Source organism: Ambystoma mexicanum, chromosome 8 (genome assembly GCF_040938575.1).
Source record: "Ambystoma mexicanum isolate Mex_15411 chromosome 8, UKY_AmexF1_1, whole genome shotgun sequence".
In the NCBI taxonomy this organism is placed as follows: domain Eukaryota; kingdom Metazoa; phylum Chordata; class Amphibia; order Caudata; family Ambystomatidae; genus Ambystoma; species Ambystoma mexicanum.
Genome location: NC_090929.1, coordinates 98779874 through 98798018, shown reverse-complemented (window position 1 = coordinate 98798018; position 18145 = coordinate 98779874).

Here is an 18145-nt window from a genome sequence, read left to right as displayed (position 1 = left end):
CATTCTAGACTCAAAAACATTGTGCCATCGGGCTACTGAAGAATAGGGATTTGACTATCATGGAGTTTCTCAAACTCAAGAAGCAGGAATGCCAATGACACAAAAACCTGGTTAAATCTCTCAGGTATGATCCTTCCCTGAGAGACAACCAAGCCATGTTACAGACTCTCTCAAGTGCTAACTCTAGAGAATTCTGGTTGTGTTTTAACATGAATACTAAGACGGGTCTTGCTTCATAGATAATGTTATTCAAGAAAACACCTGGGTGTCCTTCTCTGAAAAATTGTAATACTCCGGTGTAACTCCTGCCACTCTCAGACTTGTTGGAGAGTCTGGTTGCTGATGGTTCATGTCCATGGCTAGTGGAGGACTTAAATGGGCAATAAACAAACTTACATCATCAAGGGCCCCTGGCCTGGATGGGCTTCTGCCTTTTTTATGAAAAAAGGATCAGGTAGCTTGGGCAAACTTTTTAAAACCCGACTTTGATACTATGTATACATCCCATATAGTTCCTGCTTCTTGGGTTGAGTCTATCATTATTCCGATCTATAATGATCCCAATGATGCAGGCAATTATAGGCCTATCGTCCTGATTGACTCGTTAGCATGGTTTATCTATCCTTCTATTAAGAGATCTTGATACCTTCTTGAGTAAATATGAAATCCTATTGCGCTTTCAGGTGGGATTCCAGAGAGAAACGGGTGCATCCATAATGCCACCTTGTTGAAACATCTGCTGCACATGGTAAAGGCCTGCCAGGAGGGTAATATTTATTGGGCCTCCCTGGATTTGTCTTTGGCATTTGACTGTGTGATTCGCCAGCAGCTATGGGACAAATTTTGAGACTCAATGTACCTAGAAAACTGTTCAGCAAATTGTTCTGTTGCATAAAACCTCTATGCAGAGAATTCAGCTTAATAAGGAAGGGGCAGTATATAGGCCTATTGAGACTAATTTGGGGCTTAAAGGGGTTAGAGGTGGGTGGTTTCCTGCATATCTTGCTTATTTTGTTTTAAGGAATCTATTTTACACGCTGTTTGCTGCCTTTTGGATTGTTTTATTCGTGAAATGGTTTATTCATATTGAGTCATGGTACACATGTAGTACATACGGGGCTCTTATGTCCCCAAGTGGTCAGCCGACACGTGTTTCGACCCATGCATCCTTATCAAGGCTGATACAATTGAAAACCATGTGATGTGATAGTTGTGACATTGATGTGACATGATTTTTTTTTTTTAAAAGGCAAGTGTGCATAGTGTCGAGTGGGAGTTGGTGTGTATATTTTTAGAGTTGCAATATTTTGTACATGTTACAATGATTTGGTATATTAGAAACAATTGTGCAGACTGGGAGAGAGAAGGTGGACAGAAAAAAGTGGTTAGCAAGGATTCGGATGGGTTCATGATTTAGAACATGTGTTGGTACTGGATACCTCTTACCTATTGTATCTTGTACAGTGCCCCCTATGGGGTCTCGCTGGTTTGTTCGAATTATCCTGTGCATACAGTGGCTCCTCTTGGGCCCTGTAATGGGGGGATGATAAGTAACAGTGAGTTAAGTTGGTACTGGTTGCGTTGGCACGTGATAGGTGCCTGTGATAACATGATTGCCTTTGCAATGTGAGCGTTTCATCTCTATGGGTGCTGAAGGTTCAGGCGGTGGGTTGTGGAGCCATTGCTTCTATGGTGTGGCGTGATGGAGTTGGTACACATGTACCCAGAGTCTTGGTTGCGCAGTGCACTTGTTAGTTAGGGTCCGTGCCTAGATTAGAAGGGTGAGCTAAGCATGATGCACCTCTGTGTGATTGGAGGTGCCCAGAGTCTGGTTGTGCAGTGCGCCTTCTATTTATGCCGTTCGTGCCTAGGTAAGAACGGGTGAGCTGAGTCGTGTTGCTCTTGTGGCTTGGCGTGTTAACAACAGGGGGTGATTTCCCTGTCTTGTGGGGCTGGTGCCTGGGTTGCAGCAATTTTGTGTTTGTAGGTACGGAGGGTGAGTTGCGGTGGTAAACGCGTGTCCCTCCTTAGAGAGCATAGCATCCGTTTAGCAATAATTTTGCCAGGATTGTTTAACTTAATTAAACGTGCCCGCGGTATGCTACTAGGGTCCATTCGGGACCCATCAGGATAATGGAGAATGGCCTGGCGGCGCTCTATCTTACCTTAAGTATCTTGGTGCGTGGTGTGTTTCCGTGTGGATCGTACGGCTTGTTGCCGTGCTACGAGTTCTAAATATGGCATAACGCGCATGCGCATGAGGTAAACGTGGGGGAATAACCCAGTGTGCATGTGCAGAGGAGCAAGTTGCCAGACTTGGCACATGTGCGTTGTCATGGTAGTCGATGTGGGAATGGTAGTTCAATGAGCCTATGGGGGCTTGGTGGCTCTAGGGGAGGCAGTGGAAGCTGGCTATCGCTTGGGTGGTGGTACCAAGGTGGTGCTGTGGCGTACCTGGTTTACAGATGCATAGTGTGCATCTGTTTGATGGAATCTAATTCTGGTGCACCTCTTGGTTGTCATGTAGCTCGCGCATGTGTGCGTGAGCATGGTGTGTAATCACTGTAGTGGTGGTATGGAGGTTCATCGTTCCTATAGGGGGTCTTTGGGGGCTTGTAGTTTGTGGACTGAGGCATAGCATAGGGGCTCCCTAATGGCATGAAAAGGTGAGTTGGCTAGGTGTTACTTCTTGTTGAATTGACCTAGGTTGTGTCAACCATGCTGTTGTTCAGTTATGGATTGTCTGGGGTGTCATTGTTCTGATGCTTTGTTCTAGATGGTATTGGAAGATGCGAGGGGAAGCCAGGGTAAGGAACATGCTGTACAGAAAGTGACTTATTACAGAAACACATTGAAGTCATGATCACTGTTAAGGCCATTCTTAACGCATCTATAGCGACAGTTGAGTCTTGCTTCTTCTTGTCGTAGCCTTAGGACTATGTTGCCTCCTCTTGCTCCCATCTTCACTGTTTTTAGTCCGATGAATCTTATTTGGCTCTTGTCTTCCATCTGATGTTTTTTCTGCCAATGGTTGGCCAGTGGCAGCTTGGGGTCCTCGGAGTGAATGCTGTTTAAATGTTCTCTTATCCGAATTCGTACCTCTCGGACAGTACTACAGGGCTCAAGTCGAGGGTACTCACAGGGGGGACAGAGTCCCCCCACTTTTTTCCCATGATGGAATTAGTCCCCCAGCTAAAATGAGAAACATTGAATGTCCACTTTGAATTTATGAATTAAAGCTGACCTCAGGGATCGAAACACAGTTGTCAGGTTTGCAGGACGGACACTTCACCACTGCAATACTGCACTATATAACCTGATGAAAAATAACAAACAACTAGACGTGAAATGTCCCATTTCGGTACTGCAAATCCCAGGGAAAACATTTGTATTGGTTCTTGGAGTTTAAAACATGCACACCTCTTTTGGTTTTGTGTGTGTTGATTTTATGAAAGGCAAATGCCACTTGTGTCGTGCAATTTGGGTGGTTATGCAAAGCCAATTTAATGAAATGTGCATTTCTCAATTTGATATGCTAATTTCTGGTGACGTCACATCCCATTGTGTTTGTTGATGAGTCCCCCATTTGAATTTTTAGGACTTGACCCCTGCAGTACTCCCAATGTATAGTTTGTCACATACACATATTAGTGCGTAAATTACATATTTTGTTCTGCAGTTGATGTGTTCCATGATTTTGAATGGTGGACAGCCTTTGAATATTGCACATTTGGTTTGTGTAACATATTTACACACGGAGCACGTCCCGCATTTTTTTAAACCAATTGTTTTCTGACTACTGAGCCAATCCTTTGCCGAGATGTTTTTGTCGGACAAGAAGGATGGGCTAAGTATGTTCCTCAGTGTAGGTGCTCTGCTGTACGATAGGCTTGGATATGCTTTGAGACTGGGTCTAATGTGCTCGTCCATTAGCAGTATGTTCCAGTGTTTAGCAAGTATCTTTCGTAGTTTGTAGCTGTCCATGTTGTATCTGGTCACGAATCTGATTGTGGGTTCTGTAGCTGTCTTCTTTGTTTTGGGGGTGAGTAATCCCTCCCTTGGTATAGCAGCTGATTTCTTTTTCGCTTCAGCAAGGTTTTTGTTGGAGTAGCCTCTGCTTCGGAACCTCTGGTCAAGGAGATCACATTCTTCGGTAAAAAGATCCTCGGTGTTGCAATTCCTTTTTGCTCAGCTGTATTCACCTTGTGGGATATTGCGGATAACACTTTTCCTGTGGCAACTTTTCGCATGTAATACCGAGTTGACCTCGGTTGGTTTCCGAAAGGTCCTGGTGATGAATTTGTTGTCTTGGATTGTGAATGTGAATCTTAGGTCCAGATAGTCAATTTGGTCTGTTCCTTTCCATATGAGGATAACATCATCTATATAGCGTGCCCAGTTGACGATCAGGGTTATAAATCTTGTCTCTCGCATGTCATGTTTCTGTTCATATGAATGCATGAAGCAGTTAGCTAATGCTGGCGCATAGCTGGCTCCCATATCAATCCCCTTTGTTTGCTTATAGTATTCGCCATTAAAAATGAATACGTTGTTATTCAATGAGAAGTTGAGAAATTCTTTCGTCATTTCAGCTTGTTCCAAGTGAGATGCTGATTCATGGGTTAGAAGGTAACCTAGGCTTGTGATAACCAGCTCAAGGTAGATGGACTTGTACAAGGCCTTTACATCTAATGTGGCCATTATGATGTTGGGTTCCCAGCTGATCTGTGACAGTATGTACAAGGTATGCATGGAGTCTCTGAGGTATGTCGGTATCCTGATGACTAATGGTTGGATGACATTATTGATGTATCTTGCAAGTGTTTCAGTAAATCCTCCAATTCCGCTCATAATCGGTCTGGGATTATGTCAAAGGTTTTGTGAATTTTTGCCAGAAAATAGAGAGTTGGCATGATCGAGTGATCTGTTCTGAGGAAATCATGTTCTTCATCAGTGATGAGTCCCTCTGTCTGGTAGTGCTTTAATAGATCTTGATGTTCTTTGAGAATTCTTTGTTGTGGATTCTTGCCTAGTTTCTCATAATTGCCTGGTGTTTGTAAGTGATTCTCTGCCATTTTGATATAATCAGCTTTGTCCATTATCACAATATTGCCACCTTTATTGGCCTCTTTGATTTATGATATCCTTTTCATCACAAAGTTCTTTCAAGGTGGTTTGTTCTACTTTGTAGAGGTTGTCTTGGGTGTCTTGCTTGTGATTTTGTTGATCCTCCAATTTATGTCGGTCGTTGATGACTGCCTGTTGGAATGTGTCTATATAGTTCTCTGCAGAAAGTTGAGGCGTGAATTTGGATTTATTTTTGAGGTCGGGGATGCTCATTGCTACATTCTGAATAACAAGCTCTTGCATGCAATAGTTTTTGCTTGTGAGATCATCTTCCAGTGTGCTTATGAGATGGATGTCTTCTCGGTCAATGATGGTGGGAGAGCTTGGTTCTGGTATCTCCTCTCTGGGTTTATATATTGTTGTGTTGGCTTGGTGGCAAAGAATTAGGTCAAATTTAGACATGGGTAAACTTGAAAAGGTCAATTTGAATATCTACAAAGCTGTTGTTACTTGAGGGTGAAAAAGGAAAGTCCTTGTTTAGTACTTTCTTCTCTACAGTTGTTAGCTCTTTGTAGTATAAATTCATAACTAGATTTTGTCGTTCTTCTGTCCCGTGGATTTCTGTGACACTGACTGAGTTGGTCTTTGCTTGACTTCTTCCTCCAAGTCTCTTGCATCTTTTGCCTGTTCTTCCTCCTCTCTCTCTTCTGGCTGGGTTCATGTATTTGTTAGTGGCACTGCAAAAGTTACAGTTTTCTTTGTGGTTTGATGCGGCTTGCTTTCTTCTTTCTTTTTATGTGTTCTAAAACAGAAGGTTAAGTTGGTTGTTTGTCTGTTGCATGTTCTTTTGGTTCAGCTATTTCTTCTTGTTCACTGTCCACTTCCGAGCTTGCTGGTGAGCTATTTGGTGTACTTTCTTTGGATTTTGGCTTTTCTTGGTCATACTTTGCTTGGTAGGTAAAATACTCTATCCTCTCTGTAATCTTTATCATCTCTGAAATATTTGTGTAGTTTCCTCATTTTTACCTCATCTTGGTGGGTTTTCAGGATTCTGTACATTGTTATGAAGTTATTTTCCTTAGTGGATTAGATCATTTGGGGCTTAGACAAGGTTGCACAGTGACACCGACACTTTTCAACATGTACCTCAGTGATATCGAGGACTTATGGTTAATAACGACGTGATACCAGTGAAACTGGGCCATTTGAAACTACATTGGTTGGCCTCCACGGACAATATCATTATCTTTGATAGGACTCTGCGAGGGCTCCAATTGAAGCTCAATATTTTCTATCTCTATACCCAAAAAAATAACTTGACGGCCAATGGGTCCAAATCCAAGGTGGTGGTTTATCTGATCCAACAGGAAACCAAAAATGATGTGGTGGTCCCTAGGACAGAAAGGGTTGAGTGGCTGGCTTCTCTCCGCTACTTGGGCATAATCTAACAAATACATTGTCCATAAATATGTGGAGAAACCATGTTGAGAAAAAAAATGCCCCCCCCTTATTATCGCATATGAAGAGGATTTTTAGGAAAATATGTAGCTTTTCCCATCTCCTGGTTATAAAATATTACCTGGGGAAGATCGAGCGAGTGTTATTGGATGGCCTAGATATGGTCTCTGCAACCCTGGGCCCATGTCTGGATTCCATGCAGGGCTTGCTTTGGAAAAATGTGAGGGGGTGTTTTCTGTTCTATCCTCAATGTAATGATATGACATAAGTTGAATTTGTTTTCCCTTAACGCCCGATTCCAGAGGAAACAGTGGTCAATTTTTCAAAGGCTTTTATATCCTCCGCACAATTCCCTTTACGTTGACCAACATCAGATTCTGACAAAATGTTCTGTAAAATCTGTTACTTTATTTAGTGACCTGATGCGGAGCTTGCTGGATCGGATCGGGTCATCTGAGTTGGAACTATTTGGAAATCCTGATGCCATTAAATCTAAATTGTTTAGGGACGATTGTTGACGACTCTGGAAGCCATGGGCTCATACTCCTCTTATCAGGAATACGCCAGGTTCCTTCGAAGGTTAGGTAATGTGTCGATATACCATAAATGTTTCCCATTTCAAAAGCTTTGCACTTCATACTTGCGTTTTAGGCTCACGAAATTAAGGCTAAGAATGGACTAAAAACTGGGACAGCGTTGCTCTATAAGATGAGTTGTCCCTGGTCTGTTGATTTTCTGACCCTGCTAGTAGCATGGAAACCCTAAAACATTGCATTATGGACTGCCACTCCCTAGCCTGGATCAGATTGACATCCTTTGCTATGGAAGGGGGCAGTTACTCCTCTGACAGCTCAAAGGAGATGCTCTGGTCGAGACTTATGTGGGGTGAGAATGTGTACCTAATTCTTGCACTTGTTCGTTTCGTAAATTCTTTTCATTGTATTTGAGTTGTATGCATCTTATTTTACAGGAAATGTATGAATTGTGACTTTTATGTTTTGTGTAAGGTTTTATGCAAATCAAATCTCAATAAAAAAAAGAACGTCTACACACAAGGAAACGCACACAAATCAACCTTATACAAACAAACACACAAACTCCCTATCGAGCAAGAAACAGACTATAAAAAAAGATGGAACTTGAATTGAAGTGCACCTGTGGAAATGTTGCAGTCAATCACTGTTTGTCATCCCATTCCATTGGTTCTATGTGATCACTGCGAATATTTTGTTGCAAATTACAAAAATATTGAATTCTGGGGTTTTCCTCCCTTCTTCACTCCCTATACATGTAGGGGATACCCCCCAGTCCCCTCAGCTCGCTCCACGTGTATTATTTACTTTACCTCACTCTCTCACATATATATAGGGTGAAATTGGGTTGTCCAAATCCGATGTTTTTGCATTCGCAGTAAATGTGTGTGCAGTGATGGATGTCTATGCATTTCAGGTACAGAAAATAATGACAATTATAATTCTAGGAAATGTTAGTCAGGCTTCCATTGAGGTTATTTTGACATCCCACCGTTGTAATACTTTTAGCCTTTTTTGTTAAATCACTCAACAGAGCGGAACACAACATCATATTGGAATCCACAAAATCACACAACTCTATTCTGGAACTCCCACCAGAAGAAATAATGGAGAATCTCAAAAAAATGGATCACGGAAACCCTAGTCTCGTAGCACCAAAAAAAGGTTTCCGGAAATTAGAGAACAAGCATAGGGGAAACAATATAAACAAGGAGACATAATCTTGTGGCAAAAACAAGTACGGCTCTATAGAGTAGAAATCCGAAAAGCAAAGAAAATGCACTGTGCCGCACAAATCACGAACGCAAGCAATACACAGAAAGAGACGTTCAACATCGTTAACGAGATAAGTAACCCGACATCATGCAATAACTTCCCCACTCCCTCACAGAAACCACTTTAAAAACAAAGTCATAAACATCCAGCAAATAATTAGCACAATACCCAATGACAGAAGCAGCGATGTCACCACTGACTCATCCCCAGGAGCAACCACAATGCTGAACTGTTTTGCAGGGATCTCCACAGAAGACTTTACTAAACTGATGAAAGAAAGCCGTCTCTCCAGAAGACACTGGGATGTGGCAGTGGGATAAAAGTGACAGTAATTTGATAAGTGGTACTTTTTTACAGCACCACAATTCTCTGAATGAAGCACGATGTTTGTTCTTTTAAAACATTGATGTCACTATTGTACCAGAGATTTTCGACCTGCAGAAATAAGCAGATATTATGCAAAATTGTTTCGGCAGTACCGTAGTTAATTGTAGGCCTTCTCCAGGACGGTTAAGATGACAACTATGTCATTGCTGTATGATTGAGGTGCACAGAATGTTGCTGTTTCTTATTTCATCTGACCTTGCAGCACTGATGTCGGTCTTTGCAAATTATCAGATTTATTTTAGTAAATCCTCAGTTCTGAGCCATGAGGACCTGCACTTGGGTTACCTAATGGTAAAGTCTGGCAGCCGCTCAGCATAGATTTGTGGATGTGTTCCAACAACAGTGGGGCCACTCAGTTATAACTCTCCCTCATGCATAGAGCAGATAAATATATCCCTCTATATAATACTTATGGTGGTATATTATATATTTTCATTATTGTGTGTTTTTAATGGGTTTATAGAGCACCACTGCGGACCCAATTAATGGAAAAGTACACAGAGATCCAACAAAGCGTGCTTGCCGCGTATGACTCTGCGCGAAACTGCACGCAGATGTTTTTCTGCATGCTCCACGTATTCAACAGAATTGTTTGCGCAAAGTAAACATATATGCAAGTCGCAGCCGGAAGCCCTCGACATGCCCCCACACAAAGCAAAAACAGCCAGAAAAGCTACCTTTGTGTGCTCCCCAGGCACAAATACATGCACCCTTGAAACAGTGCATGGGTTCCCCGCAAGCAGGCCTGCATCTCGGGGACCTTGTGCGGGGTCCCCCGAAACTGTTGCCGGCACCCTGACAACAGGCATACGATTTACCGGAACTCATGTAAAACTCATAAAATATGTGTGCGAACCCCCATAAACCATCCCTGCCCCCTGCTACACTGTTTACGCGCACCCCTAAATTACATCGGAACCCCAACTGCATACACGCATCCCTAAATCCAACACCCGATCTTACCTCTGCATGGTCAATCCTATGCACAAGTGTCTGTACACCTGCCTTCGGGTGATGGATAGTATGAGGGCTTTGCTTGGCCATTTCCTCACCGAGAGGTTGCGCACTCGGATCCATGAATACGTATCATTCCACGCAATAGTAGGCATGCAATGGACTGCCTGTGGGCCGTCCCTCATAACGCCCACATATTCCCTTGACCTTCATTTTCAGCGTTCCGCCCCCTACCCTGCCCTCTGCGCAAGCCACGCTCACGCTCTGCGTGATGTCTCACGCAAGGCACTCGGTCTCTCACAGTGACATGCCAAGCCTGCGGAAAGTCCCCGCAAAGTACGAAAAAGTGCTGTGCAGTCGATTCCATTAATTGACAAACAGATTTTGCCCACTGTTTGGCGCACAAAGTCCCTATTTTCCACACAGATAATTCCTGGAATCGGGCGCTATGCATCTTTCATGACCCTTAACTATAGCAATAAGCCAGTGAGATGGATGGTTTCCCAATAATGATGGTGTGTGTCAATAGTGAGAAGATGGTTAACATTCTGTCTTGACACATGTGCTCATAAAGATCAGGACACAGGTTTCAATGTGTTCAACTGGTGTTGCTGCTTCGTGCATCTCTGGCTATATATAGCATGTAGAGGGGGGAGGGGTCTCTAGTACCAGAATCCATAAAAGATCCATGCATCCATGCTGCAGGCTGCTATCCCTTAAGAGGTTTTACTACGTCATGTGTTCATTTATTTATTTATATTGCATTTGAGCGCTATACAGATTAGTAACACATAGATGTTACAAAATAAAAACTTTACAAATTACCTGTGAAGCAGAATGAGGGTAACTATTCACTTTAGATTTACTGATCTGGAACAGTACTAGTTTCAGTTGCTAGTGGCCTTAACTAACAGACGGTGGAGAAGAAGGCGTTCAGCTGTTAGTGGAACATCACAGAAAGGGGAGAGAGAGGTATAAGACTAGAGGGTTTTGAGGTTATAGAGGAGAATGACGGAAGGTGTCAGGACCTATTTATGGGGGATGAGTAGGAAGTGAGGGGCGTGATAGCCCTCCTGTTAGTTGCCAATTTAAGGAACAGTGGAAGATATAACGAGTGAGGGGTGATTGTCATAGCTGTGCATTAGGGGGCGAACATATGGAAACTGAGCGATAACTGGTCTCAATGGATGGTGGGTCCATGTGAAAGGGAAGGTGGGGCGTGGGTCTTAGGGGGGTTCTTGTGAGCAAGAAGGCAGCTGTGTTTGGGTTATCCTCCCTATCTCGCACCTTGATGCAATCTAGTTTGCCTGTGGAGCTTTATAAATCTCTATTACAAATCACAATTGTAGGCACAAATGAGCGGGTAGATGTGGTTGGTCCAATCATACGCCTCCCTTATACAATGAGTTGGCCTAGCGCCATTGAACGCGTTGTGTCATTGCAACACGAACCATCAGCTAATGCGAAGTAAGTCCGAAAATGGACACAAAAGACAGACACTGGCAGGAGAAGGACCGCAATATGACCCACAGCAGTGACAGAGAAGTACATTTAACTGCTTCTGCCATTAGCAGGATGCAGAACTTCAAGATCTTACGGGAACAAGGTTCAGCGATACATGGCTCTGTGGTCAGAATGTGGCCTCGTGCAAAAGTTCACATACACTTAATTGTGGCAGTAGGGATAAGTAGCCCCCTAATGAGGGGTAGCAGATATTGTAAAATGCCCAAAGAAGTCTGATACAGAAAAGCCCTCCCAAGTAAAAAGAACAGCCCCCATCAGTGTTCTTAGGACTTAGGTATAAGGGCACTCATGTGAAACAGTTGAGTCCCTGCTCCTACAAGCAGTAGGGATAAGTGGGGGGAACAGCCAGGGGTCGAATATCTCACACGCCTCCTGCTGACAGAAATAACCACAAGCATCCCCAGACATGTTTCAGCCTCGTTGGGCCTCATAGAAAGGGGTACCTAGGGTCTCTAGGCCCAGCAGGCACGGGACCCACGTCTGGGCATAACCATCCCACTCGGGGTGACTAAAGCAAAACAAAAACAGTGATGGCTGGAAGGTTAATAATTTATCTAAATCTCTGGCACACCTCCCTGATCATGCCCAATGAGGCTGGAACATGTCTGGGGATGCCTGTGGTCTCGTGCAGAAAGGATGTGACCTAGCAGTTTGGGATGGACTCCCTCTTGGGCTGGGACCAAGCCTGACTTGTACATGGTCTTTCCCCTTTCTGTACTGACTTGGCACCCAGAAGAACAATGGTCTGGAGGGTGGCCAGAGCAATGCCAAAGGTTATGATTAATTCCAAACCTTCCAGCCATCACCACTTTTGTGTGGCTTCATTTAGAAAGATTGCCTGCTGTTTGTTGCTGTTAGTTAGCTTAACTTTTCATCTGCACAAGAAGCTAATCCCTCTGTTATTAAATGGGCAGTCCAGAACTTTTTTTTAACATAGATTTCTTCTAGAAATGGCAACGTGTCAGTCCCAGGCATTGGCAGCAGTCTTATAGGATAAGAATCTGCAACAAGCATCTCGTATTTATAATTTAAGCAACTCTGTGGTATTTTTAGTTGTTTCTGCATTAAACATGCAAGGCCGGGTTTATTAATATCAGGGCTTAGTTGTTTGTTGCGCTGTCCTACTCAGCAGGAACGTGACGGCAAGGAGCCCTGAAGCTGGCTGGATTTCTCAGCGCTGGTGATGGCCGAGGCTCAGTCCACTGACGTGGAGTAACATGATTCACTTGGACAGTCACTGACTGCACATCCAATTCATTTCTTCTTCAGAGCGCCGGGTTATTATCTGAAATGCTCAAGGTGTCTGGGGTTAACGTATGATCAGCCAGGGAGGCTTTTGACGGCTTCAAGAGCAATCAATAAAAATTGTCTCAAGCAGTTTAGAAGAGTAAGGAATTTAACGTCGGACATAAAGTGAAAGAGATTAAGTGGCAGAAGCCTGTGTCCTGGTGCACCGAGGTGAACCACATCTTTATGTGTTTTCATGTTTCCCTTCAAGTCCTAGCACTGCTATCTTTTTAGTGAATGAAACCTTTTTTTTATACTAGACTGTTTTCCTGGCAGCGTTTTCCATGCATTAAACATTCACAGAGAAGGTTCATGGGAGATCAACATAAACTGCAGTGACCATCTGGAAAACTTTTCCAATTGCAATGGTTGTTAGACGTGTGTGTGAGTGTGTGTTGTGTGCTGTGTGGTGTGTGTTTGTGCTCGAGTGCATGCACGTGTGTTTGGGGGCATGCAGGCATGTGCTGTGGCATGCGTGCCTTCATGCATGTGTGCAGGCAGCCGTGCAGGCGGCACACAGAGCAGGGCGGTGTGGTTATGTTATGTTATGTTATTTTGCATTTATATAGCACCTTATATACCATTGGTATGGTCTGAAGGCGCTGGTAGGTTGAACGCCCTTGGGAACCAAAGTTCAGGTCAGTAGAGAGAGTGGAGAGTCCAAAAGTGCGTGTGCGCACCAGGTATGTGTGCAGCTGGTGAAGAATTTGTGTAGCGGCTGCTTCATAGCGGTAGGTGTGGTGGTTGAGGTCAGGAGTATGTGTTCGTTCTGGCAGGATTTATCTAGACCGAGTGTGGCTGCGTTAGGCCTGAGGAGAACGCCTGGCTGGGGGTGTGTAACCAGCAGTGTTTACATAGAGTGATGGGGAGTGAGCGGGAGATGTTGATATGAGAACAGTTATACCGAATGGTGTCATAGTATCACTGTGTTCTAGTTGAGTGGTGGTGTAAGGACGAGAGTAAGCGTGGGGTGTGGTATGATGGGATGTGTGCTCTTTCAAATGTTCTCTGCATTCCAAGGCATATAATGTACGTCACACAATTCTATGCGATCAAGTTCGTTCTACGCACTTTTATTCGTTTCAGGCGTTCAAGATCAGGCGTTTCACTCATCCGCTCTGTACACTCGTCCGCTCTGTACACACATCCGCTCTGTACACACATCCGCTCTGTACACACATCCAATCTGCACGTTCATCCAATCTGCACGCTCATCCAATCTGCGCGCTCATCCAATCTACGCGCTCATCCAGTCTACACGGTCATCCAATCTACGCGCTCATCCAATCTACGCACACATCCAATCTACGTGCTCATCCAATCTGCACGTGCATCCACTCTATGCGCTCATACAATCTACGTGCACATCCAATCTACACGCTCATCCAATCTACACACTCATCCAATCTGCACACTCTTCCAATCTACACACTCATCCGCTCAACATACTCATCCGCTCCACACACTCATCTGCTCCACACACTCATCCATTCCACACACTCATCCAGTCTATACACTCATCCGCTCCACGTATTCATCCACTCCGCGTATTCCTCCGCTCCATGTATTCATTCGCTCCAAGTATTCATTCGCTCCACGTACTCATCCGCTCTACCCTACGTACTCATCCGCTCCACGTATTCATCCGCTCCACGTACTCATCCGCTCCACGTACTCATCCACTCTACACACGTATCCGCTCTACCCTACGTACTCATCCGCTCTATGTATTGATCCGCTCCACACACTCATCCGCTCCACACACTCATCCGCTCCCCACACTCATCCAGTCTGTACACTCATCTGCTCCACGCATTCAACCGCTGCACGCATTCATCCGCTCCATGTATCCATCGCTCCACATATTCATCCGCTCCACGTACTCATCCGCTTCACGTACTCATCCGCTCTACGTACTCATCGACTCTACGCACTCATCGGCTCTACGCACTCATCCGCTCCACATACTCATCCGCTCCACACACTCAACCGCTCCCCACAATCATCCACTCCCCACACTCACCCGCTCCCCACACTCATCCACTCCCCACACTCATCCGCTCTCCACACTCACCCACTCTCCTTACTCATCCGTACTCCACGTACATCTTCTCTCCACACTCATCCGCTCTCCACACTCATCCGCTCCCAACAGTCATCCGCTCTCCACACACATCCATTCTCCACACTCATCTGCTCCCCACACACATCCGCTCCCCACACTCATCCGCTCTCCACACTCATCCGCTCTGCACACTCATCCGCTCTCCACACTCATCAGGTCTCCACACTCATCCGCTCTCCACGCTCATCCGCTCTCCACGCTCGTCCGCTCTCCACACTCATCTGCTCTCCACGCTCATCCGCTCTGCACGCTCGTCCGCTCTCCACGCTCTTCCGCTCTGCACACTCGTCTGCTCTACACACTCGTCTGCTCTACACACTTGTCCGCTCTACACGTTCATCCGGTCTATACGTTCATCCGTTCTGTATAGTCATCAGTTCTATGCACTCCTGCGTTCTATTCGCTTCTCTGTATTTATGCACTCATCTGCTCTACAAGCTTGTCCGCTCTACACACCTAACCGCTCTTCACAATCATCCGCTTTAGTATGTTCATCTACTCTATACACTCATCCGGTCTCCATACTCATTTGATCTATCTAGTCATTTGTTCTTCCACTCATGCACTCTTCCACTCAGTGCATTCATCTGTTCTATACGCTTCATCCATTCCAATTATTTCATCCACGCCAATTCACTTCGTTCCTTCGTCATTCATTATGTCCATTTCAGCGGTTTAGATCTCCTTACTTTCACAATGATTTATTCATATTATCCACTTCACTGTTTTGATCTACTTTACTTGTTTAGTTCTGTTTGTCTTTCTAGTTTTCATTCGAGTTTATTAGCTGCCAATTTCTTGCATCAAGTAGTTCGTAGGGTCGGTGTCATTGTGATGCTGTTAGTTTGGAAAACCAGTTGGTTTTAGGGGAAGAGCCAGGTTTTCAGTAGTTTGCAGAAGGACACTAAATCCTCAGTTAGGCGGATGTGGGGTGGGAGCGAGTTCCACAGGGTTGGGGCCAGGGCTGAGAATGATGATCCGCCTAGCCTGACTGAGTTTGTCTTAGGAATTACTAGGAGGCCGGCTGAGCTAGATCTTAGGGTGCGAGTGGGATAATAAGGTTTTAGTTTGTCTTGAAGATATTGAGGTCCAGTTTTATGCAGTGCTCGATGGGAGAGGCATAAGGTTTTAAAAGACACCCTATGGGCTACAGGAAGCCAGTGCAGTGTCTTAAGGGCTGGGGAGACGTGCTCTCTTGGACCGAGCACAAGTAGCATTTTGGCCGCCGCGTTTTGTGCTCTTTGGAGTTTATTCAGTTGGTAGGCGTGGATTCCAAGGTATAGGGGGGTTTGCATAGTCCATTCTTCATATAACGATTGATTGGACCGCGGAGAGTCTGTTGGGAAATGAGAGATATGGAAAGATGCGCCTGAGGGTTTAAAGTGGTAGTGGCTGGACTTGGAGACATTGTTGACTTGGCGCGAGAGTGTTAGGTCAGAGTCAAGAGTGCATCCAAGATTTTTCACTGGGTTGGAGGGGGTCAGTGAGTTGCCCATGGTGGGTGGCCAGGGAGTGGGTGCGGAAGAAGTTTGGAGTTGCCGCTTTGGAGGGGTTTAACAAGAGGTGGCTTTGGGTCATCCAGAGTTCTATGTCAAGGAGGCAGGATGCCAGGTCCGGTCGGGAGTTGGGTTTCGAGTTCAGGAGTTTTAGAATTAGTTGAGTGTCGTCGGCGTAGTTGTAACACAGGATGTTGTATGAACAAATTATTGGTGGGAGGGTGATCAGGTAGAGATTGAACAGGAGGGCGGATAGGCATGCTCCTTGTAGGACTCCCGTGTCGACCGGTCGGGCTTGGGAGGTATAGGTGGAGAGTATCGTTATTTGGTGCCTATCTTTGAGGAATGAAGCTATCCACTTAAGAGCGGTTCCACGAATTCCTAGGTAGTGGAGGTGGTCTAGGAGGATCGAGTGATTTATTGTGTCAAAGGCGGCGGATAGGTCAAGAAGGATTAATGCAGCGCATTCTGCAGAGTCTGCTGTCATCTTAAGGTCGTCCCAGATTGAAGTTAGGGTGGTTTCAGTTCTGTGACGGGCTCTGAAACCTGTTTGTGCGGGGTCCAGGAAATTGTTGGCTTCGACAAAGGCATTTAGTTGGGAGTAGGCGGTTCGGTGAATGAGTTTGGCAAGGAACCTGGTGTTTGAGATGGGGCGGTAGTTTTTGGGCTCGAGAGGGTCAAGGGAAGGTTTTTTTTAATTAGAGGTTTGACATGAACCGTTTTGAATGCATCGGGGAAGATGCCGGTGGAAAGGGAAGCATTTATGATGGATCTTGTGTGTTCTCCTGCGCAGGTTGAAGCGAAAATTTCTTTCAGGGTTGTGGCTGGGCAAGGGTCTCAGGGAGAGCCAGATGGTTTGCGGGCAGATAGAAGTTTGAGAATTTGTTCTGGTGATATTGGACTAAAGGATTCAAACGTTGGTTGCAGCTGGTCGGCAGGTCTGAATGGGGGGAGTATTGCCTGGTGGATGTAGGAGAGCTACTTTGGTGGCTAGAGTATTTGTTCTTTCGAGAGCTGTGGTGTATAAGTAGAGGGAGAGCGAGTTGCATAGTGATTGTGAGGGGGTCGGGATGGTCGTGGTGCAAGCCGGGTTGGTGAATTCAGAGATGATTTTGTGGAGTTTTTTGCTCGGGTTTTTGCAGTTTAGGATTCGTGAGTTAGTGGGCTTTTTTTGCTTTCTGGATTTTCGGCCTTGTACTGATAAAGGTGTCGGGCCAAGGTGCCCCTGCTCTCCAGGGTTTTGTCTATCCGCCATTTGCGTTCTCGGTATTTATATCGTTGTTTAGTAGTCTTCAACTCGGGAGTGAACCATTTGGGCAAGAGGCCACAATGCTTTGAGGGTTTGCAAGGGGGTGTGAGCCGCATAAGAGATGCGTTGAGCCATGAGTCAAAGGCATCAGGGGTTAGTTGTTTTTTGAGTTGGCAGGAGGGTGGTGGAGATTGGAGAAGCGCGTTGGCTCGGTCCGGGACGATAGTTAGTTTTTTCCAGAACGAGAGAATGAAATGATCAGACCAGATGATGGGGGTGGGGAGGTTTAAATGAATCCGGGTGTTGGAGCTGAAGATGGCATCAAGAGTGTGTCCTTTATAGTGAGTCGGGCCATTTATGTGGGGTTGGAGGTTAATTGCGTCTAAGCCGTCAACCAGAGAGTGTGTCATAGGGTTGGAGGGAATGTTGAGCCATATGTTGAAGTCTCCAAGAAGTGCGAGGTTGGGTTGGTTTAGTTGAAGGGTGGCAATAGTGTCGCAGAGGTTGTTTGCAAATTCTCTATTGTAGCCAGGGGGCCTGTAGATTATTAGGAAGCTGTGTGAGAGCGACGAGGAGAGGGATAGTTTAACAAGGAGAGATTCGCAGGAAGGAATGGAAGGTTGGTTGTCAATGATTACGGCATGGAAGAGAGACTTGAAGACGAATGCTACTCCCCCTCCTCTGGAGGGATGGTTCAGTGGGATGAGAGAGTAGTCAGGGGGGAAGGCTTCATTAGCGAAGTCGTCAGAGAACCAAGTTTCAGTGATGAAGACTAGGTCTGGTTTGTCAG